The following is a 22,738-nucleotide window of genomic DNA, read 5'->3' as shown; positions in this document are numbered from 1 at the left end:
GTGAGACTAACAAATGAAGAGACCGTTCTCACTGGCTACCACCCCAAGGGCACTGCACAGCCAGACAACTGAAACAGACCTTTTCTGTGAAAAAGCCTACTGCTTGTCCTGGAGCTTTAGCATCAGGGGCACGCTTCTGCCTTGGCACACGTCTGGGGGCCTACTTAGGTTCACTCCAGGGACCAAAGCCAGGGGACGCCATCTTTGTGCTTTCCCTCTGTCCCACTCCAAGTTTCCAGTTATCTCCTGGAAAGGAACTTGTACACCCATCTGGTATCCTGATTTTTGTGACTGTTGCCCGGGAGACACCTCTAGATGACCAGGCTCTGCTGGCCAATGAGACTCACACTTGCAGCCCCACAGGATTGTTTATGTGCATATATTAAAAGCTGCTAAGTGAGATCCTGACAGGCCTTGTCACACGTGAAACAACTGGGAGCCATTAAAAATAGGCTGCTTGGACAGTCACAAAGTTTCTAGAGAAAACCAAAACAAAGGCAGTGCTGAACAATAAGGTTCATCTTCTACCTGAGGCCACTCTTTCAAGCCTGGGAAAGGTGGCTGTTTTGTCTAATGCACAGAAACAAACACCAAGTAGAGGAAGATAAAGAAACAGAAAAATGTGTTCCAAATGAAAGAGCAAGATAAAATCTCAGAAGTCCTTAAACGGAGATAAGTGATTTACTTGAGGAGTTCAAAATAATGGTCACAAAGATGCTCACTGAACTTGGGAGAAGGGTAAATACAGTGAGAGCTTCAACAGATAGAAAATATAAGAGGGACGCCTCGGTGGCTCAGTGGGTTAAGCCGCTGCCTTCGGCTCAGGTCATGATCCCAGGATCCTGGGATCGAGTCCCGCATCGGGCTCCTTGCTCAGCGGGGAGCCTGCCTCTCTCTCTGCCTCTGCCTGCCTCTCTGCCTGCTTGTGTGCTTTCTCTCTCTCTCTCTGACAAATAAATAAATAAAATCTTAAAAAAAAAAAAAAAAAAAAAAAAAGGAAAATATAAGAAAGCACCAAAGAGAAATCAGAGAGCTAAAGAACATACTAACTGAACTGAAAAATTAACTAGAGTGTCTAGAGTGTTTCAACAGAACTACCTGACACAATAAAAGAACAGAACAACAAAAGAATAAAGTGAAGACAGCTTAAGGTACTTACGGGACATCAAAGGGACCAACATACACATTACAGAGTTCCCAGGAGGAGAAGAGAAAGGAGCACAAAACGTATTTGGAGGGCGCCTGGGTGGCTCAGTGGGTTAAGCCGCTGCCTTCGGCTCAGGTCATGATCTCAGGGTCCTGGGATCGAGGCCCGCATCGGACTCTCTGCTCAGCAGGGAGCCTGCTTCCCTCTCTCTCTCTCTCTGCCTGCCTCTCTATCTACTTGTGATCTCTCTCTGTCAAATAAATAAATAAAATTTAAAAAAAAAAAAAAAAAAAAAAACGTATTTGGAGAAAGAATGGCTGAAAGCGTCCCTAATCTGGCTGGCAAAGGAAACAGACACCCAGGGAAGCTCAGAGAGTTCCAAATAAGATGAACCTGAAGGGACCCACACTAAAACACATCATAATTAAACTGTTAAAATGTTAAAAGACAGAGACTCTTGAAAGCAGCAAGAGAAAAATAACTTGTTACATACAAGGGAATCCCCCCCCCCCCATAAGACTCGGATTTTTGAGTGACTCTGCAGGCGCACAGGGAGTGGCACAACATATTCAAGGCAGTGAAAGAAAGCACTTCAAAGAACACTCTACCCAGCAAAGCCATCATACAAGAGTGAAGGAGAAAGAGTTTTAAACTACAGGAGTTCATCAGCACTAAACTGGCCTTGCAAAAATGTTAAAGGCATTTCTTGAAGCTGAAAAGAAAGGGTGCTAATTAGTAACAGGACAACACATAAAAGGATAATCTTACTGGTGAAAGTAAATATAGTAAAATTTAGAATAATATAAAAAGGTGGTAGATTAATCACTTATAAAGCTACTATAGGGATGCCTGGGTGGCTCAATTAAGGGGGTGCCTTCAGCTCAGGTCAGGATCCCAGGGTCCTGGGATGGAGTCCTTCATTGGGCTCCTTGCTCAGCAGGGAGTCTGCTTCTCCCTCTCCCCCTGCCCTTACCCCTGCTCGTGCTCTGACAAATAAAATCTTTTTTTTTTTTTTTAAGATTTTATTTATTTGACAAAGAAAGACACAGTGAGAGAGGGAACACAAGCAGGGGGAATAGGAGAGGGAGAAGCAGGCTCCCTGCTGAGCCTGGAGCGTGATTTGGGGCTCAATCCCAGGATTGTGGGATCATGACCTGAGCAGAAGGCAGATGCTTAATGACTGAGCCACCCAGGTGCCCCTAACAACTAAAATCTTAAAAGGCAGAAGTAATAAAAATAACTGTAACTACAATAACTAGTCAAGGGATATAAAAGACAAAAAATGTAAAATAGGATATCAAAAGGGCACCTGTGAGGCTTAATCCGATAAGCACCTGACTCTTGGTCTCAGCTCAGGTCATGATCTCAAGGTTTTGAGATCAAACTCTGAGTTGGGCTCCACACTCGTTAGGGAGTCTGCTTCTCCTCTCCCCCTCGCCACACTCACACATGCACTCTCTAAAAAGTAACTTAATAGGGCGCCTGGATGGCTCACTCAGTTAATTGTCTGCTTTTGCTTCAGGTCACGATCCTGGGATCAAGCCCTGCATCTGGTTCCCTGCTCAGTGGGGAGCCTGATTCTCCCTCTCCTTCTGCTCTCCCTCCCCCGCCCCCACTCCACTTGCTCCTTCTCAAATAAAATCTTTAAAAAATGGGACATCAGAAACAAAATCAGGGATGTATGTAAAACTATAGAGCTTTAGAATATATTCAAACTCAGGTTATCAACTTAAAATAGATTCTTATAACTTGTTACATGTAAACCTTATGGTAACCACAAAGCAAAAGCCTACAGTAGGTACACAGAAGATAAAGGAATCTAAGCATACCACAAAATCAAATCACAAAGAGAGCTAGAGAACAAAGCAACAGAGGAATTACAAAACTGCCAGAAACATATATTTTTATTCCCGGGGTACAGGTCTGTGAATCTAAAAAATAAAAAAAATTAAAAAAAGAAAAAGAAAAAAATAAAAAAAAATAGCAGAGAAGAAAAAATACAGAGTCTGGAGCACCAATGACTTATGGAGACATCATGCTATTCCTAAAATGCCTGTGTATTTCTGTTGTGGAATAACAAACTAAATGTCTAGTGTTTACGCCACTCATTTTCTAACATACAATCTAACATATAATAAACTGCATATACTTGTAGTATATGTATACATATACATATACTACATAAACTAACTTGAAAAAAAAAAAAAACTGCCAGAAAACTGAACAAAATGGCAATAAGTATGTACCTATCACTAATTACTTTTAATGTAAATGGACTAAATGCTTCAAACAAACAACAAAATGGCTGAATGAAAGAAGACCCATCTATATGTTGCCTACAAGAGACTCACTTCAGATGTAAGGACACTCCCAGACCGAAAGTGATGGGACAGAGAAAGATATTACATGTAAATGGAAACCAGAAGAAAGCTGGAGTAACTATATTTACATCAGACAAAAAAGACTCTAAAATGAAGACTGTAATAAGACAAGGCAGGCATCACGTAACAATAAATGGCTCAATTTAACAAGAGGATATAACATTTGTAAATAATTATGAGCCAAACAGGTGCCTGGCTGGCTCAGTCGGCAGAGTGACTCTTGATCTCAAGGTAGTGAGTTCAAGCCCCACGCTAGTGTAGAGATTACTTAAAAATATTTTTACAAGGCGCCTAGGTGGATCAGTAGGTCAAGCTGCTGCCTTCGGCTCAGGTCATGATCCCAGCGTCTTGGGATGCAGCCCTGCATCATGGCGGGAGGGGGGTGCTTACCCAGCAAGGAGCCTGCTTCTCCCTCTCCCTGACACTCCTCCTGCTTTGTGCTCTGTGTCAGATATGTAAATAAAATCTTTTAATAAATAAAACTTTTTTTTTAAAGATTTTATTTATTCATCTGACAAAGAGAAATCACAAGTAGGCAGAGAGGCAGGCAGAGAGAGAGAGAGAGAGGAGGAAGCAGGCTCCCTGCCGAGCAGAGAGCCCGATGCAGGACTCGATCCCGGGACCCCGAGATCATGACCTGAGCCGAAGGCAGCGGCTTAACCCACTGAGCCACCCAGGTGCCCAACAAATAAAACTTTTTTAAAAAATTATGCACCCAGCATCAGGACACCTAAAAATATAAATCAATATTAACAGACCTAAAGGAAGAAACAGACAGAGGTACAGTAATAATAGGGACTTTAACACCAGTAATGGATAGATCATCCAAGTCAGAAAATCAATAAGGAAACATCGGTCTTAAACAACACCTTAGACCAGATGGACTTAACATATACATTTCATGGCTCAGGTCATGATTCCAGCATCCTGGGATCGAGCCCCACATCGGGCTCCCTGCTTCGTGGGAAGCCTGCTTCTCCCTCTCCCACTCCCCCTGCTTGTGTTCCCTCTCCCACTGTGTCTCTGTCAAATAAATAAATAAAATCTTACCAAAAAAAAAAAAAAAAAAACCTCTCAAAGGATTTAACTTTAAACCTCAAGGAACTAGCAAAAGACATACAAATGAAGCGAAGTTAGAAGGAAGGAGGTAACAAAGGTCAAAGTAAAAATAAATAAAATAGAGACTAGGGGCACCTGGGTGGCTCAGTGTGTTAAAGCCTCTGCCTTCAGCTCAGGTCATGATCCCAGGGTCCTGGGATCGAGCCCCATGTTGGGCTCTCTGCTCAGCAGGGAGCCTGCTTCCTCCTCTCTCTGCCTGCTTCTCTGCCTACTTGTAATCTCTGTCTGTCAAATAAATAAATAAAATCTTTAAAAAAAAAATAGAAACTAAAAAGACACTAGGAAAGATCAATGAAACTAGGAGTTGGTTCTCTGAAAAGATAAAATTGACAACCTTTGGCTAGGCTTACCAAGGAAAAAAAAAGGACTCAAATTAGTAAAAGCAGAGGGGCGCCTGGGTGGCTCAGTGGGTGAAGCCGCTGCCTTCAGCTCAGGTCATGATCTCAGGGTCTTGGGATAGAGTCCCGCATCGGGCTCTCTGCTCAGCAGGGAGTCTGCTTCCTCCTCTCTCTCTCTCTGCCTGCCCCTCTGCCTACTTGTGATCTCTCTCTGTCAAATAAATAAATAAAATCTTAAAAAAAAAAATTAGTAAAAGCAGAAATGCAAGAAGAGAAGTCATGACCAATACCACAAAGAAATACCAAAGATAAGGGCGCCTGGGTGGCTCAGTGGGTTAAGCCGCTGCCTTTGGCTCAGGTCATGATCTCAGGGTCCTGGGATCGAGTCCCGCATCGGGCTCTCTGCTCAGCAGGGAGCCTGCTTCCTCCTCTCTCTCTCTGCCTGCCTCTCTGCCTACTTGTGATCTTTCTCTGTCAAATAAATAAATAAATAAATCTTTAAAAAAAAAGAAAAGAAAAAAAAAAAAAAGAAATACCAAGGATAAGAGACTACTATAAACAATTATACACCAACAAATGTGACAAAAGAAATGGACAAATTCCTAGAAACATACAATCTGCCAAGAATGAATCATGAAGAAATAAAATAGTCCAACAACTAGTAAGAACACTGCATCAGTGGGGCGCTTGGGTGGCTCAGTGGGTTAAGCCACTGCCTTCGGCTCAGGTCATGATCTCAGGGTCCTGGGATCGAGTCCCGCATCGGGCTCTCTGCTCAGCAGGGAGCCTTCTTCCTCCTCTCTCTCTGCCTGCCTCTCTGCCTACTTGTGATCTCTTTCTGTCAAATAAATAAATAAAATCTTTAAAAAAAAAAAAAAAAAAGAACACTGCATCAGAAATCGAAAACCTTCCAGCAAACAAAAATCAAGGACCACTCACCTTCACTGAATTCTACCAAACATTTAAAGAATTAATACTACCTCTCTAAAGTCTTCAAGAACATAAAAAAGGAGGGAGCACTTCCAAACTCATTTCACAAGGTCAGGATTATGTTGATACTAAAACCAGACAAGGACACGAGACAATTACAGGTCAATATCCCTGATGAACATTACGCAAACATCGTCAACAAAACATTAGTAAGGTAAATTCGACAATACATCAAAAGATGCATACATTACAATCAAGTGGGTATTTGTTCCAGGGATGCAAGAATGGTTCAACATCTTTAAATCAGTGCATTACACCACAGTGAGATATCACTGTATACCTGTTACAACAACTGTTACAAAAAGACAAGAAATAACAACTGTTGGCAAGACTGTGGAGAAAAGGAAAGCCCCCTGCACTGCTGGCAGCAATGGAAACTGGTGCAGCTGCTGCTGAAAAGAATATGGAGGTTGCTCAAGAAATTAAAAATAGAACTACCAGGGATGCCTGGCTGGCTCAGTACATGTAACTTTTGATCTTGGGGTCATGAGTTCAAGCCCCACACTGAGGGTAGAGATTACTGAAAACAAAACAAAACCCTACCACCATATGATCCAGCAATCCACGGCCCTGTGCTTATCTGAAGAAAACAAAAACACTAACTTGAAAAAACATATGCACCCCAATGTTCACTGCCAAAACATGGAAACACCTAAGGGCCACTGATAGATGGAACACATAAGAAAATGTGGTATATACACAAGAGAATATTATTCAGTCATAAGAAAATCCTACACTGAGATAACATGAACAGATCTTGAGGGCATTTTTCTAAGTGAAATAAGTCAGAGAGAAAAAGACAAAAATATTCTATCAGTTATGTGTGGAATCTAAAAAGAAAATGAAAATGAGCTCACCAATACAGAAAACAAACTGGCAGTTGCCAGAGGTGGTGGAGGGGGCACTAAAAGGGCGAAGGAGGTTAAAAGACACAAACCTATAGTCATAAAATAAATCATAGGGATGTAATGTACAAGTTAATATTACTGTATTGCATATCCAAAAGCTGCAAAGAATATATATTAGAAGTTCTCATTACAAAAAACATTGGTAATTACATAGTGATGGATATTACTGGACTTATTGTGATGATCATTTTGTGTTAATGTAAGTATCAGATCATTATGTTGTATACCTGAAACATGTTATACATCAACTCCACCTCAATAAAAAAATAAATGAAACAGTAATAGCTTCATAATGCAGTGGTTCTCAAACTTTAGCAGGCACCAGAGTCTTGTTAAATTTCTGAACCACACCCTAAGAGTTTCAGAGTGGGGCTCAAGAACTGGCATTTCTGAGGTGATGCTGCCAGTCAGAGGACACACTTTGAGAACCACTGTAGAGGTCGACGCTGGGGTGAGCCACCAGTTCCCTGCTTCACGACTGAGGCACTCAGAGTGCTGGCCCTGATAAGTCGCTAGTCCACCCCAGAGTCGGCCCTTGTCTAAAGGGTGCTGCCTCACCCAAGGCTAGAGCCTTCTCTGGGGGACCGGCATCGGACAGCAGCACACCGCAGTATTTAGGTGAAATCACACCATGAAGAGGAAGAGGAAGCAGTCACCTAAGGAGAGATGTGCAGATGTGTGCATTAGATGGAAGTGGAAATGGGCAGAACTTACAGAGGAGAACATCCCTTCCTGCTGCAGAGCACAGTCTCATGCCACTTCCAAGTCTTTCCCTGGCACAATCCTAGTGATTTTAAAAGCAAAGTCACTGATAGGGGCTCCTGGGTGGCTCAGTGGGGTAAAGCCTCTGCCTTTGGCTCAGGTCCTAATCCCGGAGTCCTGGGATCAAGCCCTACATCAGTCGCTCTGCTCAGCAGGCAGCCTGCTTCCTCCTCTCCCTCTGCCTGCCTCTCTGCCTACTTGTGATCTCTGTCTGTCAAATAAATAAATAAAGTCTTAAAAAAAAAAAAAGAAAAGAAAAAGGCAAAGTCACTGATAAATACAAAATTGGGCTCTCAAACTGCTGGTGAGAACTCCCTCCTTACTGGAAAATCTGGAAGATGCTGATCAAATTTCCAACCAGATTATTGAGTCACTGTCTAACTAATAGTAATTCAGCCTTGTGGTCTCCCAAATTATCGTTCTGTTTGGGAGGCCACTTGCCCTCCTCAAGTGAAGGTCCCAGACTCACTGGTCTTTGCAGCCCAAGTGTCGTCAGGGGTGAATAATGGATGGCCCGGAAGCCTAACTTACTCCGTTAACTCTCCTCTGTTGGGCAGTGATAAGGTACTTGGTACTGCAGAGAAAACAGACTGTGAGTCCTCAGGGCAGAATCCAAGTGAGACAGACATGATGCTCCCTCCCTGCTGCTGCTAGTCAGTCTCATGCCAACAAACCTGCTGCAAATTGTCGGAGCTGGCTCCGCAGCTTCGAACTACAGCGTCTGCCAGAGAGCACGCAGAGGGCACAAATATTAGTGATGCTCCTCTGACAAACACTCCTGACCCCTTTTACAGATCGGAAACTATAAGGTTCAGAAAGGGTGAGATGATTTCCACTCAGAGAAGATCCGCAACAGAACCAGAAAAGACCCAAGGTGTCTGGGCTCCTAGCTCAAGCCCACACGCTGCCTTTCAGCATGACCGTGGGGACTGGCTGTGTCCTCACTGCCTGCCTTGTGGCACTGTGATACCAGCAGCTAGCACCTACGGTGCGGGAAAGGGGTCTTCGATCTGCCAGGAAACACGGGGCTGAATGCTGCTTAAAGAAAAGCCCAAAAGGGCTCAGCTACTCGGTTTCTCCTGTCGCCCAGAATAGGGAAATATTGCCACAGACCTGTATACCATCCGGGACACAGGCCCCGCCCTGAGAGCAGCAGTACCTCAGCAAGGGGTGGTTCCACAGTAGGCACAAGAAGCCCTAATGTGCTCCAGTGCCAGGACCAGGAGATTCTGATCATAAAGGAGAAAAGAATACATGTGTATGACATCCCAAGTTCGTCAAAATCATCTTAGTCAATGTGTACTAGAGGACAGAAGAGGGGACTGTATTAGCGGAGTAAAAGACAGGCATGTTTGAGGGCTCCAAGACAGCAAAGTACTCTCTGAGTCGCCACACCCAGGGCAGCACACGTGTCTCCAAGATGACCAGAGGCAGTGCCAAGGCAAGTTCATGTCGCTGTCCATGGTGGTCAACTCAGTCCTTCCAAGTTGCTCTGACAGCTGCATTTACTACTTGGAGGGAAAAAACACTTTCCTGGCCAGGAGAATGAAGACGGGATGGGGTGGGCTGCAAGACAAAAAGGAGGAGCTGGCCTAAAGCAACCCCAGAGAGGTACTTTTTTCCCCCAAGTTCTAAGAAACATCTTGCAGATGATGAAAGCACTAAAGTGCTAAGAAAGGATACAGAATTAGTGTCCAAGTGGCCCATAATCTCGATGCAGAATCTGGTAACACATGACTGCTCCCTGCACTGCAGAAGCCCTGGGATGTGGACACCGGCTTTGAGTTAGCACTGGCATCCGTACGGGAGCAGCCTTGGACCTACTAGCTGGTGTCCTGATGCACTCAGAGCGTTCATCCCAGTGCCATGGAGGCTAGTTTTCTTTCTCACTTTTTTTTTTTTAAATCCTAGCAAATGACCACTAGAATAGACAGTTAGAAACTGAAATTCTACCTACTGCTTTCTCTCTTCTCACATTGAATACGCAGAAAATGGCCATAATGATGCTAGAAATGACCATGTAAAATGACTTAAATTATTTTTAGCTGTAGCAATTTCAGAAGGACACAGTATATACTTGAAGCCTACACTGTTATTTTTTTAATACCTGAAAAGCCTATATAATCACATTTTCTCTTTCTGTTAAATAAGGTTTAAGAACGAGATAAAGTTACCCTTTTTAAAACAGGAGCATGTTAGCCTACATTGCCATAAAGAAATGATACTTTTCTCATTAATTTTCATTATTAAATCAGAAATATGTTCCATTGGGGAAAAAATTAAAACTCTTAAAAATAAAACTCATATGGGGCGCCTGGGTGGCTCAGTGGGTTAAGCCGCTGCCTTCGGCTCAGGTCATGATCTCAGAGTCCTGGGATCGAGTCCCGCATCGGGCTCTCTGCTCAGCGGGGAGCCTGCTTCCCTCTCTCTCTCTCTGCCTGCCTCTCCATCTACTTGTGATTTCTCTCTGTCAAATAAATAAATAAAATCTTTAAAAAAAAAAAAAAAAAAAAAAAAAAAAAAAAATAAAACTCATATGGACACCTGGGTAGCTCAGTCAGTTGGGCATCTGCCTTCAGCTTGGGTTGGGATCCCAGGGTCCTGGGATCAAGTCCCACATAGGGCTCCTTGTGAAGGAGTCTGCTTCACCTTCTACCTCTACCTGAAGCTCCCCCTGCTCACGCCCCCTCTCTCTGAACAAATAAAATCTTAAAAAAAAAAAAATCAAACAAATGTTGAGTTATATTTGTATTAAAATGAAAAGATGCAAATTGTTCTTGCTTTTCTGGAAAGCTTTAAAATTTGGCTAAAACACCTCAACATCTTACTTCTGCAGGAGGGGTTGTGGTTGCTTTTCCCACCACATAAGTGAACTGATATGAGAGGTCCTGGGATGAGGACAAACAAACATAAAACACACATAAAGCTAAGGACAGCGTCCCCGTTCTGGTTTGGCCACAGATATTCCACAGGGTGACACATAACATGCTGTACAGCAACTGCCTGTGTAGTTGTGACCGGACCGGTCCTCAGTGTCCTCATGTGCACCACCGTCCCATGAGCTGAGCCTAACAAAGGAGAGTCATTTTAAGACTAACGAGCTGCGGGACGAAGAACACACCACACTCCCAAGAATGACACAGGCAGTCCACTTGATGAGAGCAAGGAACAAAGTATGGCCCTATGGTGACATATATATAGAAGCACAGACTTCCACAAGTTTACTTCCATATGATAAGTTCAGAGATTCCCATGTTGGAAGTAGAATACTGAGAAGAGACTGTTAATAACTATAAAAGGTGAAAGCACTTATTTATTGGGGTATCAGGGTAATCTGTTCATATCAGGAACTGTATTTTTGAATTTGTTCCTCACCCACCTAGGTACTAAAACTACTGGCCACTCATTCACACAAGAGTCTTCACTGAGTTCAACACTACTCTAAGTGATGTGGGGATTGTGGGAAAAGGTCTTTGCCACAAATGACCATAATATCTCCTATCCCACTTGACCTTACAATGTGACCAACTCCACCAAAGAGTACAGCAGAAATAATGCTTCTGAGGCTAGATTATAAACATGTCACACACTTCTACCTTGCTGTCTTGGGACTTGCTCTTAAAGCCCGGCTGCTATGCTGTGAGGAAGTTCAACAGAGTTACCATGGGGTGAGGTCGGATGCAGGTGGTCCAGAGAGCCCAGCTGATGTCCCAGTGGGTAGCCAGGATCAACTGCGAAATATGTGAGTAAAGACAAATAGATGATTCTAGCTCCCAGCCATCAAGTCACCTACAGTCTTTGACTGTCCCACCACTGGCCCCAGACGTTGTGGAGCAAAGACAAGTTGTCCCCACTACATTCGGTCCAAATTCCTGACCTCTACAGGAATCTGTAAGCAAAATAAAAATGGTTATTTTTACATCACTGAGTTTGGAATGGTGTACTATGCAGTAATAGCTAGAAAGGGCTCTAAAGATATAACATAAACCATCATCCTGTGCTAGCATTTTATCACCCTAAATTGATAACAAGATACACTATAAAACAGCTGAATAACATATAACAATGGGAGATCGACTAACATTAAGTGACTCAAATGAGGGGTGCAAACAGTGGGTACCTTAGCAATTCTGAGAAAGCACAGGCTAAAAGCAAAGTAAAACAGTCAATGGGGCTGAAAAACAGAGTTGTCTGTTTCTCAGGGAGGAGTCTCATAGATGATACTATCATGCTTTTTCTCCAGTCCATTTAAAACATACTGCCATTTATGGGCGCCATTTATGGGAGGCTTAGTCAATTAACTGTCTTCAGCCCAGGTCATGATCTCAGGGTCCTGGGATTGAGCCCCTTGTTGGGCTCCCTGCGGGGAGTCTATTTCTCTCTCTTCCTCTGCCATGCCCCCCTCTCTGCAAATAAATAAATAAATAAATAAATAAAATCGTTATTAAAATTTTTTTTTAGTAATATATGTCTCAAATAAATAAAATCTTTATTAAAAATTTTTAAGGACACCTAGGTGGCTCAGTGGGTTAAGCCTCTGCCTTCGGCTCAGGTCATGATCCCAGGGTCCTGGGATCAAGCCCCGCATCGGGCTCTCTGCTCAGCAGGGAGCCTGCTTCCCATCCTCTCTCTCTCTCTGCCTGCCTCTCTGCCCACTTGTGTTCTCTGTCAAATAAATAAAATCTTAAGAAAAAAGGACATACTGTCATTCTTGACATTCAAGAGCTTTCTTACTTTCAGATTCCAAATAGAGAACACAAACCCTTTTCTATAACCCCTCACTACTCCAAGTGTGATCCAAGACGCAGCAGAATCAACCCGGAGCTTGAAAGAAATGCATCATCTCAGGCCCCATCCCAGACCTATGGAATGGTATTCCACAGTGAACAATGTCGCAGGTGATCTTTATACACAGGAAAGTGGAGAAGCATCACTATCGATTAGCCTCAGGCTGTCCCACAGGACTTGCTGGGAAAAAAAAAAAAACTCGAGTGCGTATTTCGTTGACGCTCCATGAACACACTCAGCCTCACGTGGATCAGTACTGCTCTGCTGTCATGGTCCCCAGATGAGGAACAGAGGTAATGGAGGTGAAGAGGCCTTCCCAGACTATACATAGAAAAAAAGTAGGAACCCCACTGGGACCGGAACCCCTTTTACATGAGTTGTGCATTTGTTGATTAGTCATACAATCTGACCACGACAGGTCAACTGATCGAAAAACTACCAAAATGTCCCCATTTCATTGAGGAAGAAAACAAAAACTGCAAAGAAAAGAAATTAAGGCACACAAGGTCAATCTCATTGTGCTTTATCTATAATGGGGATACGAATCTAAAAAATCCTAAACTGCTATGAGGTATGAGATGGTCTTAGGGAATGAAAAATCTGATAAGCCTAAACTAAGAAAATGCTGGCAAAATCCCACAATCACATTTGAATTTGTTTGGTGACAACTAAAAACCAATTTGTGCCAGAGCCTATGTAAATACTTCAAAATCTTCAAGAAGTGGTAAAAATTAAATATGAATCATAGATTCTTGTTTAAGCAGTGAACTTTGATTTATATAGGTCAGAACATCTAGAGGCGGAGTACTTTAAAAACCACACACAACAATTAAACCCAAAATAGTTTAAAAATGTGCCTCAAAACTGCCAAAGTCACTACCACCCTCTGAGAGGCAAGACTATGAAATCTCAGAAAATGCAGATTTTTTTTAAATAAATGAGATCTCTTAAAAGTTCATTATGGGGGTGCCTGGGTGGCTCAGTGGTTTGAGCCTCTGCCTTCAGCTCGGGTCATGTTCTCAGGGTCCTGGGATCGAGCCCCGCATCGGACTCTCTGCTCAGCGGGGAGCCTGCTTCCCCCTCTCTCTCTGCCTGCCTCTCTGCCTACTTGTGATCTCTGTCTGTCAGATAAATAAATAAAATCTTTAAAAAAAAAAAAAAAGTTCATTATGACTTTAAGGAAGGCAAATAGGAATTTTTAAAGTTCAGAGGACTAAGAGCTCAACAGTGAATAGCTGACAACCTTCGATCACTTACTCCACTGTCTGACTGCGTGCATCAACACCCATAAACCCCAAGCAGTGAGCCTCAACCTTCTCCCTACAAGGATTTCTGTATCATACCCATGACCCAATTCCACATTTTTGGTGATTTCATAGCAAAGTAACTTCACTTATAAAGTATTGATAAATTAATTTCCCACTTGTCTTTATAAATCAAAAACATCTAATTACCCACGTAAGTTTCTGAGCAGAGTGAGTCTGGTTAACTAGAAGAAGAGACCCTGACGAAGCTCCATACCCTTTCCCTGATGGGACAGCAGCCCTACCACGCTCTGAGGCCAACTGGGTGCCTGGGCCCCCTAAAGCAAAGGGAGGAATCAAGTTTTGAACTAAATGGCAGTGCAAAGGCAGAGATTCCTGAAGTATTTTCCCTTGTCTCTCATTGTCTCCTGAAAAAATAGTCTAATACAATAAGAAAATACACAAAATTCTTTATGACAATTCTTTATGTTACTATATTAGCATAATTTATACAGATTGTATCACTGTTACTCACATGCTATGAGAATGTGGTCGTGGCCAGCAAACCTCACACTCCAGCAAACCTCACTCTACGCTGGTACACATCAGGGGCTGGCAAACCACGGCAGGCAGACATGTCTAGCCCGCCAAGTGTTTTCATACAGCCCATGAGCTTGGAATGGCTAAAAATTAAATCACAAGAACAGTACACTTCATGGCATATAAAAACTGTATGGAACTAAAATGACAGTGTTCATGGGGGCGCCTGGGTGGCTCAGTGGATTAAGCCACTGCCTTCGGCTCAGGTTATGATCTCAGGGTCCTGGGATTGAGCCCCGCGTCGGGCTCTCTGCTCAGCAAGGAGCCTGCTTCCCCCTCTCTCTCTCTCTGCCTGCCTCTCTGCCTACTTGTGATCTGTCAAATAAATAAAATCTTAAAAAAAAAAAAATGACAATGTTCCAATGAAGCTCTATTGTAACACAGCTGCATTCACTGGTTACACATTAACAATGGCTGCTTTCTTGCTGTGAAGTTAAGTAGTTGCTGCAGAAACTGTGTGGCCTGGAGCCTAAAATATTTACTACCTGGCCCTTTACAGAAAACATATGGTTGAAATTATGTTCCAAAGCCATCATCTTATGGCAAAGGAATATTTTCAAAGTGTGGACCTAATAACCACTGCATGAGAATCACATGAGTTGCTGGTTAAGATGCACATTCCTAGGCCCCACCTCAGACCTAATAATCAGGATTTCCGGGGATAAAGGCTCAAAGATTTATATTTCTAGCAAGTATCTCTGCAAAAATAATTTAAAATAATATTAAGGGTCACCTGGACAGCTAAGATAGTTAAGTGTCCGACTCCTGATTTCATCTCGGGTCTTGATCTCAGGGTCCTGAGTTCAAGTCCCGTGCTGGGCATGGGGCCTACTTTAAAAAATAAGTAAGCTACTGTGGAAAAGATAAATATTATTTACTGTAATTTGTAGGAGAATAAGTGAAATAAACTCCACAAATGTACATTTTTTAAAATTATTTTTAAACAAAATAATACAGTAGTTTCTTGGACTTAAGACATAATCCAGTACTGGTGCACCTGCATGGCTCAGTCAGTTAGGCATCCAACTCTTGATCTCAGCTTAGGTCTTGATCTCAGGCATGTGAGTTCAAGCCCCATACTGGGCTCCATAAAAACAAACAAACAAACAAACAAAAAAGTAAACAAACAAAAAGACATAATCCAGGGATGCCTGGGTGGCTCAGTGGGTTAAGCCTCTGCCTTTGGGTCAGGTCATGGTCTCAGGGTCCTGGGATTGAGCCCCGCATCGGGCTCTCTGCTTGGCGAGGAGCCTGCTTCCCCCTCTCTGCCTGCTCTTTTGCCTACTTGTGATCTCTCTCTCTGTCAAATAAATAAATTAAATCTTAAAAAATAAAAGACATAATCCAATATGAAAACAAGTTTCACTTAATTTATATTTTGGATCATCTTTATCTGAAAGTTTAAACCAGGTTATTGAAACTCTGTAAAACATTAAATACGTCTCTTAGGGGCGCCTGGGTGGCTCAGTGGGTTGGGCCGCTGCCTTCGGCTCGGGTCATGATCTCAGGGTCCTGGGATCGAGTCCCACATCGGACTCTCTGCTCAGCAGGGAGCCTGCTTCCTCCTCTCTCTCTCCCTGCCTGCCTCTCTTCCTACTTGTGATGTCTCTCTGTCAAATAAATAAATAAATAATCTTTAAAAAAAAAAAAAAATACGTCTCCTATTTTTGGCAAGAATCATGTGAAATGATGTACAACCTCTAACCCTGGAAGAGTTCCGTCCCCTAAATACAACATATTTACGTTACAGTGCAAATTAAAGGCTATTGAAGATTTGTGTCCTTCTGACATTCATCAAAAATGCACAATAAACAGATATTTAAATAAATCAAGTGGGGCGCCTGGGTGGCTCAGTGGGTTAAGCCGCTGCCTTCGGCTCAGGTCATGATCTCAGGGTCCTGGGATCGAGTCCCACATCGGGCTCTCTGCTCAGCAGGGAGCCTGTTTCCTCCTCTCTCTCTCTGCCTGCCTCTCTGCCTACTTGTGATCTCTCTCTGTCAAATAAATAAATAAAATCTTTAAAAAAAAAAAATAAATCAAGTGGGCTGGAGAGAAACCTATCAAATTCATGGGGCATGGTGGTCTCAGTAGGGAAGGAAGGGGAGGGGCCCAAGGAAGATTCAACTTTATAATCCTCATCCTGCTTTTTTTAAATAAAAGAGAGAGAGTATGACCAGTTTGGGGTGGTAATGATAAAAATTTGTTCTTTGTAATTTTCTTTTTTTAAAAGATTTTATTTGACAGAGAGATGGAGCACAGGCAGAGGGAGAGGGAGAAGCAGGCTCTTCACCGAGCAGAGAGCCCAATGCGGGGCTCAACCCCAGGACCCTGGGATCATGACCTGAGCCGAAGACAGAGGCTTAACCCACAGAGCCACCCAGGCACCCCTGTTCTTTGTAATTTCCTATATGAATGCAATTTATTTATTTATTCATTTATTATTATTTTTGAGAGAGAGAAATAGAGAGGGAGGGAGAGAGAGCACGAGCAGGGGGACACAGGGAGGGAGAGAGAATCTCAAGCAGGCTCCACTCCTAGCACGGAGCCCAACGTGGGGCTCAATATCACAACCCTGTGATCATGACCTGAGCCAAAATCGAGTTGGACACTTAACCGACTAAATCACTCAGGCGGTGCCCCAGTATATGATTGAAATTTCTAAAAATAAAAATTATTTGGAATTGAAGAAATTAACTACAACAAATGGCCGTCAACACAAACGCCCCCTCCAGGCTCTGGCCTGCACCTGCTCCTCACATGGGAGCCAGACTCACAGCTGATTTGGTAAGAGAACTTGGCAAGGACACCAGAGCAGCACAAGAGCTAAATGAGTGAAATTCTTAATTATAAATTTTGATTTCAAATTTGTGTGTGACTTGCAATGCTGACAGTCCTCTCCTGGATTTTATTTTTACCAGTAGTACTTCCTCAAAACTTCAAGCAAGCTCACCTCATGGGTGTCTCTCTTCAGTGGAGGAAGGCTGGTGCTTCATGGGCTCTTATCTGCCACAGAAATGTTTACTAGTTCAACAGAAGCAGCATGCTCAACCTGAAGAGTCCTCTGTGTTATCCACACACTCAAAGAACTAAAGAGTCAAGAAGACCCGCTGCCCTAGGCTTTTGATACTGAAACTATTCTGGGACAAAGAAGTTAAGACCAGCAGTTACATGTGAATTTCAAAAGGGCCCCTTTGTCCACAGAGACTTCGAGAAGACAGGGGGGAAAGCTGGCCAAACTGTCGGTGCCATAGTAGAGGTGGCTAAAATTGGGTCAGTGCTAAGAGCGAGGACAGCAAGTGGCAAGGTGGGAAGGCCGTGGGCATATGTGACATTGTGTGGCCGGTATGGCCACGAACTCAGCACCCACACTTTGCCCCCTTCCCGGTAACAGGTGGAATATGGAGCTCTTCCACCAACTACTACTGCCCACCACAAGGGATACCAGAGAACACAACTACGACTTCTCCCAGCAATCACTCAGATTAAGAGGCTCTGATGCTCCTTTTGATCCTTTCCTTAAACTTTTAATTTATATATAAGTAGGTTTTAAAGTTATGACTATTTTAGAGAATCTGAAGAAGACTTTAATATATAAGTGAGAAAGTACTCATGATTTATGGAAAGCCAGAAAACAGAGCACATAACCATTTTCTAGGATACCTTACAGAAGAAATTTAAAAAGAACTACAAATCTCACAGTCTTTGGATTATTCTTCCTTTACCCCTCCAGCTAAGAAAAGGGATAGCCCTGAGGGTATTTTCTAAACCTACAGAACTGCAGAACATTCTACTGCAAGGACAGAAGCAAACTGTGAGCAAATACCAGGCACTGTAGGTACTCAGCCAATACCTGTCCTGACACAACCCGCCACCTCTGCCTCTCCTATCTCCCTTCCCCCTCTCCCCTCCTCCCACCTGTCTCTCCCCCGCACACACTCCAAACACACCTAGCTTTAAATCCAGCTACAACACCACACACAGGCAATTAGAGTTAATCTGGCAACTGCCTCCTCAAAAGCAGAAATTCTGTTTCAAACCCAGTTTTAACTCCTTTTACTATGGTACACTAAGGAAAACTGGGGGAAAAGTATGTTTTAAAGACTGTAAAAGAGTACTTTATTCCCATAGTGAAGAAGCTGTGGTTCCTCTGGAAAAGCCAGGGAAAGAGGAGCCTTCTTGGTCTGTGCTCAGCGCCTCCTAAAGGACCCGCACATGCACACGAGCATTCTCGGAGGGTCCTCCGAGGGTCCTCTAACAAGGACTGGCCTGGGTTCCTGCACACACCACACACTAAAACTTTGCGCTGCCGGCCTACACATTCAGGGCTGGGCACACGGCAGGCATTCACCAGCACAACACAAATCACCACATCAAGGCATCGAGCGGCCCCAGAAGTAGGAATCACCCAAAACCTTTATGAGACTTTAGGTAGGGGCGTCTGGCTGGAAGACTGCGCAGCTCTTGATGCTGGGGTTGTGAGTTCATGCCTGACACTTAAGAAAAAAAAAAAAAAAAAAAAAAAAAACTTTAAAAAAATCCTCTTTTTTCCCCCCCAAAAAAATCCTTTAAAAAAAATAAGACTTCTAGGTAACTAGACTCTTTTATTCTTCACTTTGCATATTTAAATTTTCCTATAACTACACATCTGTTTGGGAAAAAAAAAAAAAAGGAAGAATTTTTCTTTGGTATTTGTCAACCCAATAGAGTGGAAAACCATCTCTGCCCTTTAGGTAGCATGTTGGTCCAACCCATACAATTAAACCTGTAAGTATATATAAATACACTAGTACATAAAGGCCCAGGGATCAGACCACTTCATTCATTCACACTGTGGTTATCCAAACATACTGTGATATCCAAACATACTGTGGTTCAACAACAAATACAATGAATTATAAATTCAAGGCTGACACCACGGGAGGAATGTAAATTGGTACCAACCACTCTGGAAATGAGGCATCAGCTAGTAAAGCTGCAGATAAACACACCTGTAGGCCCTGTTCTTAACTGCCCCAGACCAGAAACGACCCAGCTATCCATCAGCGGATGATGGGTAATTTGTGCTACGTTCATACAAGAATGAACTAATTACAGTCACAGATAACAACATGAATGAATCTTTAAAAAAATACTGTGCTGCAAGAATTTAAAAAAACTGTGTGCATGTATGTACATTCCTATATACACACATGTATACACACACACTTATACGTTGTTGACCCCCCCAAAAAAGTATTTAAAAGGATACCTACTTTGATTCCATGTGCATAAAGGTGAAAACAGACAAAATGAAACTTGTTTAGATATTAATATTTAGGGGGGAAAACGAGAGACAAGAAAAGAAGCGATTTCCACAACAATGAAGCTAGGTTACTTCTGGGGTGAGGGGAGAGGCTGTCCTTGGGAAAGTATGGAAGGAAGGTGCTTCTTGACCTTCTACAGCTGTGCATTCTTAAATCATTAATTTATCCATTTGTTTTATACGCTTTCCTGTGTGTTACAATTCGTAATAAAGAAGTTAAGTAAGTGAAATGTTGACGTCCAGGAATTCAGAACCATTACAGTTCTGGCCAATGTGGGGAAAGAATACTTCCTCTCTAAATGTCACTATTCTGTGAAGTGTGTAAACCTGGCGATTCACAGACCTATACCCCGGGGGATAAAAATATATGTTTATAAAAAATAAAAAATTAAATGTCACTATTAACTTATCAGTTTCATCAATTTTCAGGGACCTTATCTGCCTTCCTCCCAATATTCAACACTGGGCCTTCAGCATGGCAAAAGTCCTCTAATATATAAACTCTTGATGTGAATTCTGTTTGAACTCCCGTGTCTCCTGAAAAGTACTGATCTGAACTGCATCCACATTAACACTTCCCTGTTTCTCAGAGCAGCTTTACATAAATAAAGCTACTACCTTAAATGCTCACCCTGTAAGTTTATACCCAGGTGCTGTTGCTCTAGCAACTCTCCCTGCCTTCTGCTCCTTCTAAGATAAAGACACTAGTAGTCCTAGAAAATTTCTTTAATGGAAAAGTTTTCATTTTTAACCAAGAGTAACACCTAGGATCTTAATGATTGAAGTGCTCTGAGGCTGTTTAAGAAGGGGTCATTTGCCCATCATCTTGAGAAATACTACTATGCAACAGAGGTAATGAACCTTTACAACCAGCTGTACTTAAAACGCATGCTACCTGTTCTAGACAGAAGCCAAATCTCTACGAACAGGACTGGTTAATTTTATTATTCATTTCAATTAAAAAATCGCTTTGTGCAGATATTATAAAAATGCTTAGAAAAGTCTAAGAGGATACACACGAATCGATAAAGATACACACAGCAGCTACTTTTGGAAAAGAAACTAAAAAGAAGGCTTTAACATTATCTGTAAAGTTCTAAGTTTTACAGAGATTATTAATGAGCATTTTCAATCCACCCAAATCCCAAATGCAAAGGAATTCCCCGAACACACATTCCTCTCTAAAGACCATCATTTAAAAATGTTAAGGTTTAAAAAAAAAAGTTAAGGTTTTCATGCTAAAGTTTTAAGGGACTTCCTGGATTTATACACCTGACCAGTATATTTTATATGAATACACATTTATGCCGTTCTATTAGGGAATATTATAGAAATCATACCTGCATTCAACCAATATGAAAGATTTCAGATGAGAACTCAGCATAGACACGTTTGACACTGACGTTAAAACGACTTGGAATGAAGGAAACCGTCTCCTGCTTTATGGGGGAAAGCCAAAAATATCAAGCATCTACCTTCTCCTCCCCCAAGCGTCAGAAGATGAGTCAGAGCTGGAGGCAGGAATAGGGCCCATGTGTCAAGCCGCCTGTGCAGGGCGCCTTCCTACCTCCACCCTACAACCCTCTTCCCCCACCCAGGGTCAGGGTTCCTGCCTCAGCCTGTCCCTGACGTGAATTCTCAGGTGTCCCCAGGAAAGAAGAGACAGTTATTCATTCCGGGGGCACCTCATTCTCTGCATTTCTAAAGGGAGCCCAAGAATGGGTGCCTTTATGGGTCCACAACAACTAACAATCACCAAATGCAGCTCAAGGGAGTGGAGCTTCCAGACACACACACACAACTTTGCAAAGAAGGCAGCACCTTTGTTCCCCTCATTTTAAACAACAGGAAACATAGAGGGAGCAGCTGTGACTTGTCCAGAATCACTTAACTTTGTGACAGAGCTGACAGTCTCAAGCACAGGGCTGCTGACACCTGGCCCCAGCCTTTGACTTTTAACTGATCTGTACAACTTCAGGGAAGATGTTCCAACATTCCATTTTACTTCTGTAAATGTAAGGAATCAGGACCTGGTTCTTTGCCTCTGTTTTTACATCTGTAAAACGGGATGGCAATGCTCTCTGCCTACCCCTCCTATAAAACTACAAAGAACGGCTAGTTAACACTTGCCAAATGCCTTGAGGTCCTGCTGGATGAAAAGTACAAGGTAGATTGTTTGTTTCTTTTTTAATCCCTAGACAGTAAAACTGCAATTGTAAGTCACTCCTCCTTCCCTTGCCTCTGGGACGCCCAGTTACCATAACACTGGCTGGTACCAATGGCAACATCCACCTAAATAAAATATAGTTATACAATCCACTAAGGCAGCTCCAGCAGGCGACTCCTCTCACAAACAACTCAACTTGCTTTGAAGCGAGGGTACTTAGGAGAAATAGAGAGACACGTTAGCACTGTGCACCCCAATCTACCACCGCAGAGAAACACTCAAGTTGAATACTTGGCATTGCTGAAAGTCATGTTGCTTCTATCAATGCACCAAAAACCTATGAAAGATGCAAAGGGCCGCCGACAGCTCGAGAGGCTCGGAGCGAGTGGATGAGGACCGCCGGCTAGGAGGTGGAGAGACCGTGGCGCGGCCGGAGTGCAGAGGGTCAGGAAGGAGGAGGAGGGGAGGGGAGCCTACAGGACGCCGGCCAAGGAGCCCGAGGGCCGGTACGCGGGGCCGGGGCGTCGGTCGCACCAGGGCGCAGTCGGGGGGCGCGCACCCACAGCCGGCGAGGCGGGGAGGTCGGGCGGCGAGGAGGGGGCGCGGAGGAGTGCCCCGGGCCTCGCCCCTCCCGGCCGCCCAGAGGATGCGAGAACCGCCCGAGAGCAGGTGTGGGGGCCGGCATAAAAAGTTTCCAGAGACGAGGGTCGCGCGGGGCCCCGGCCGCCGGGTCCCGCCAGTGTCCCCCCAAGAGTCGCGTCAGAGCCAAGTCCCGCCCGCTCCGCCCCCCGCCCCGGTCCTCGCCGGGGCCCGCGGCCCCCTACCGGCTCGGCCCCGCGGCGACTGGCACTCCGTCCTCCTGCGCGGCTCCCGGCTTCTGCGGGCTGCCCGCCGCGCGTGCCCCTCCTTCTCCCCCCGCCCGCGCCCGGGGCGGGCCGCGCGCACGCTCCCTGCGCCCCGCCGCCCTCTCCCGAGCGGGGGGCGGGCCCCTC

General features: G+C 43.7%; 1 protein-coding gene across 3 annotated transcripts in view; it reads right to left on the bottom strand.

Annotated features, from left to right (window-relative positions):
- The window catches only part of DUSP14 (dual specificity phosphatase 14), a 28,441-nt gene that overhangs the window by 5,073 nt on the left and 630 nt on the right, over positions 1-22,738 (bottom strand). The window contains exon 1 of one of the 3 annotated variants that reach the window (XM_059149741.1): positions 22,571-22,719. The exons of 1 other annotated variant lie outside the window; for it this stretch is intronic. The gene's annotated coding sequence lies outside the window, so the exon portion shown is untranslated. Of the gene's footprint in view, positions 1-20,919; positions 20,939-22,570; positions 22,720-22,738 lie in introns of those variants that run through there. One more of the 3 variants, XM_059149743.1, reaches the window with a different exon arrangement.

This window comes from Mustela lutreola, chromosome 15, assembly GCF_030435805.1.
Source record: "Mustela lutreola isolate mMusLut2 chromosome 15, mMusLut2.pri, whole genome shotgun sequence".
Taxonomy (NCBI): domain Eukaryota; kingdom Metazoa; phylum Chordata; class Mammalia; order Carnivora; family Mustelidae; genus Mustela; species Mustela lutreola.
This window is presented reverse-complemented; position numbering and strand designations above follow the sequence as displayed.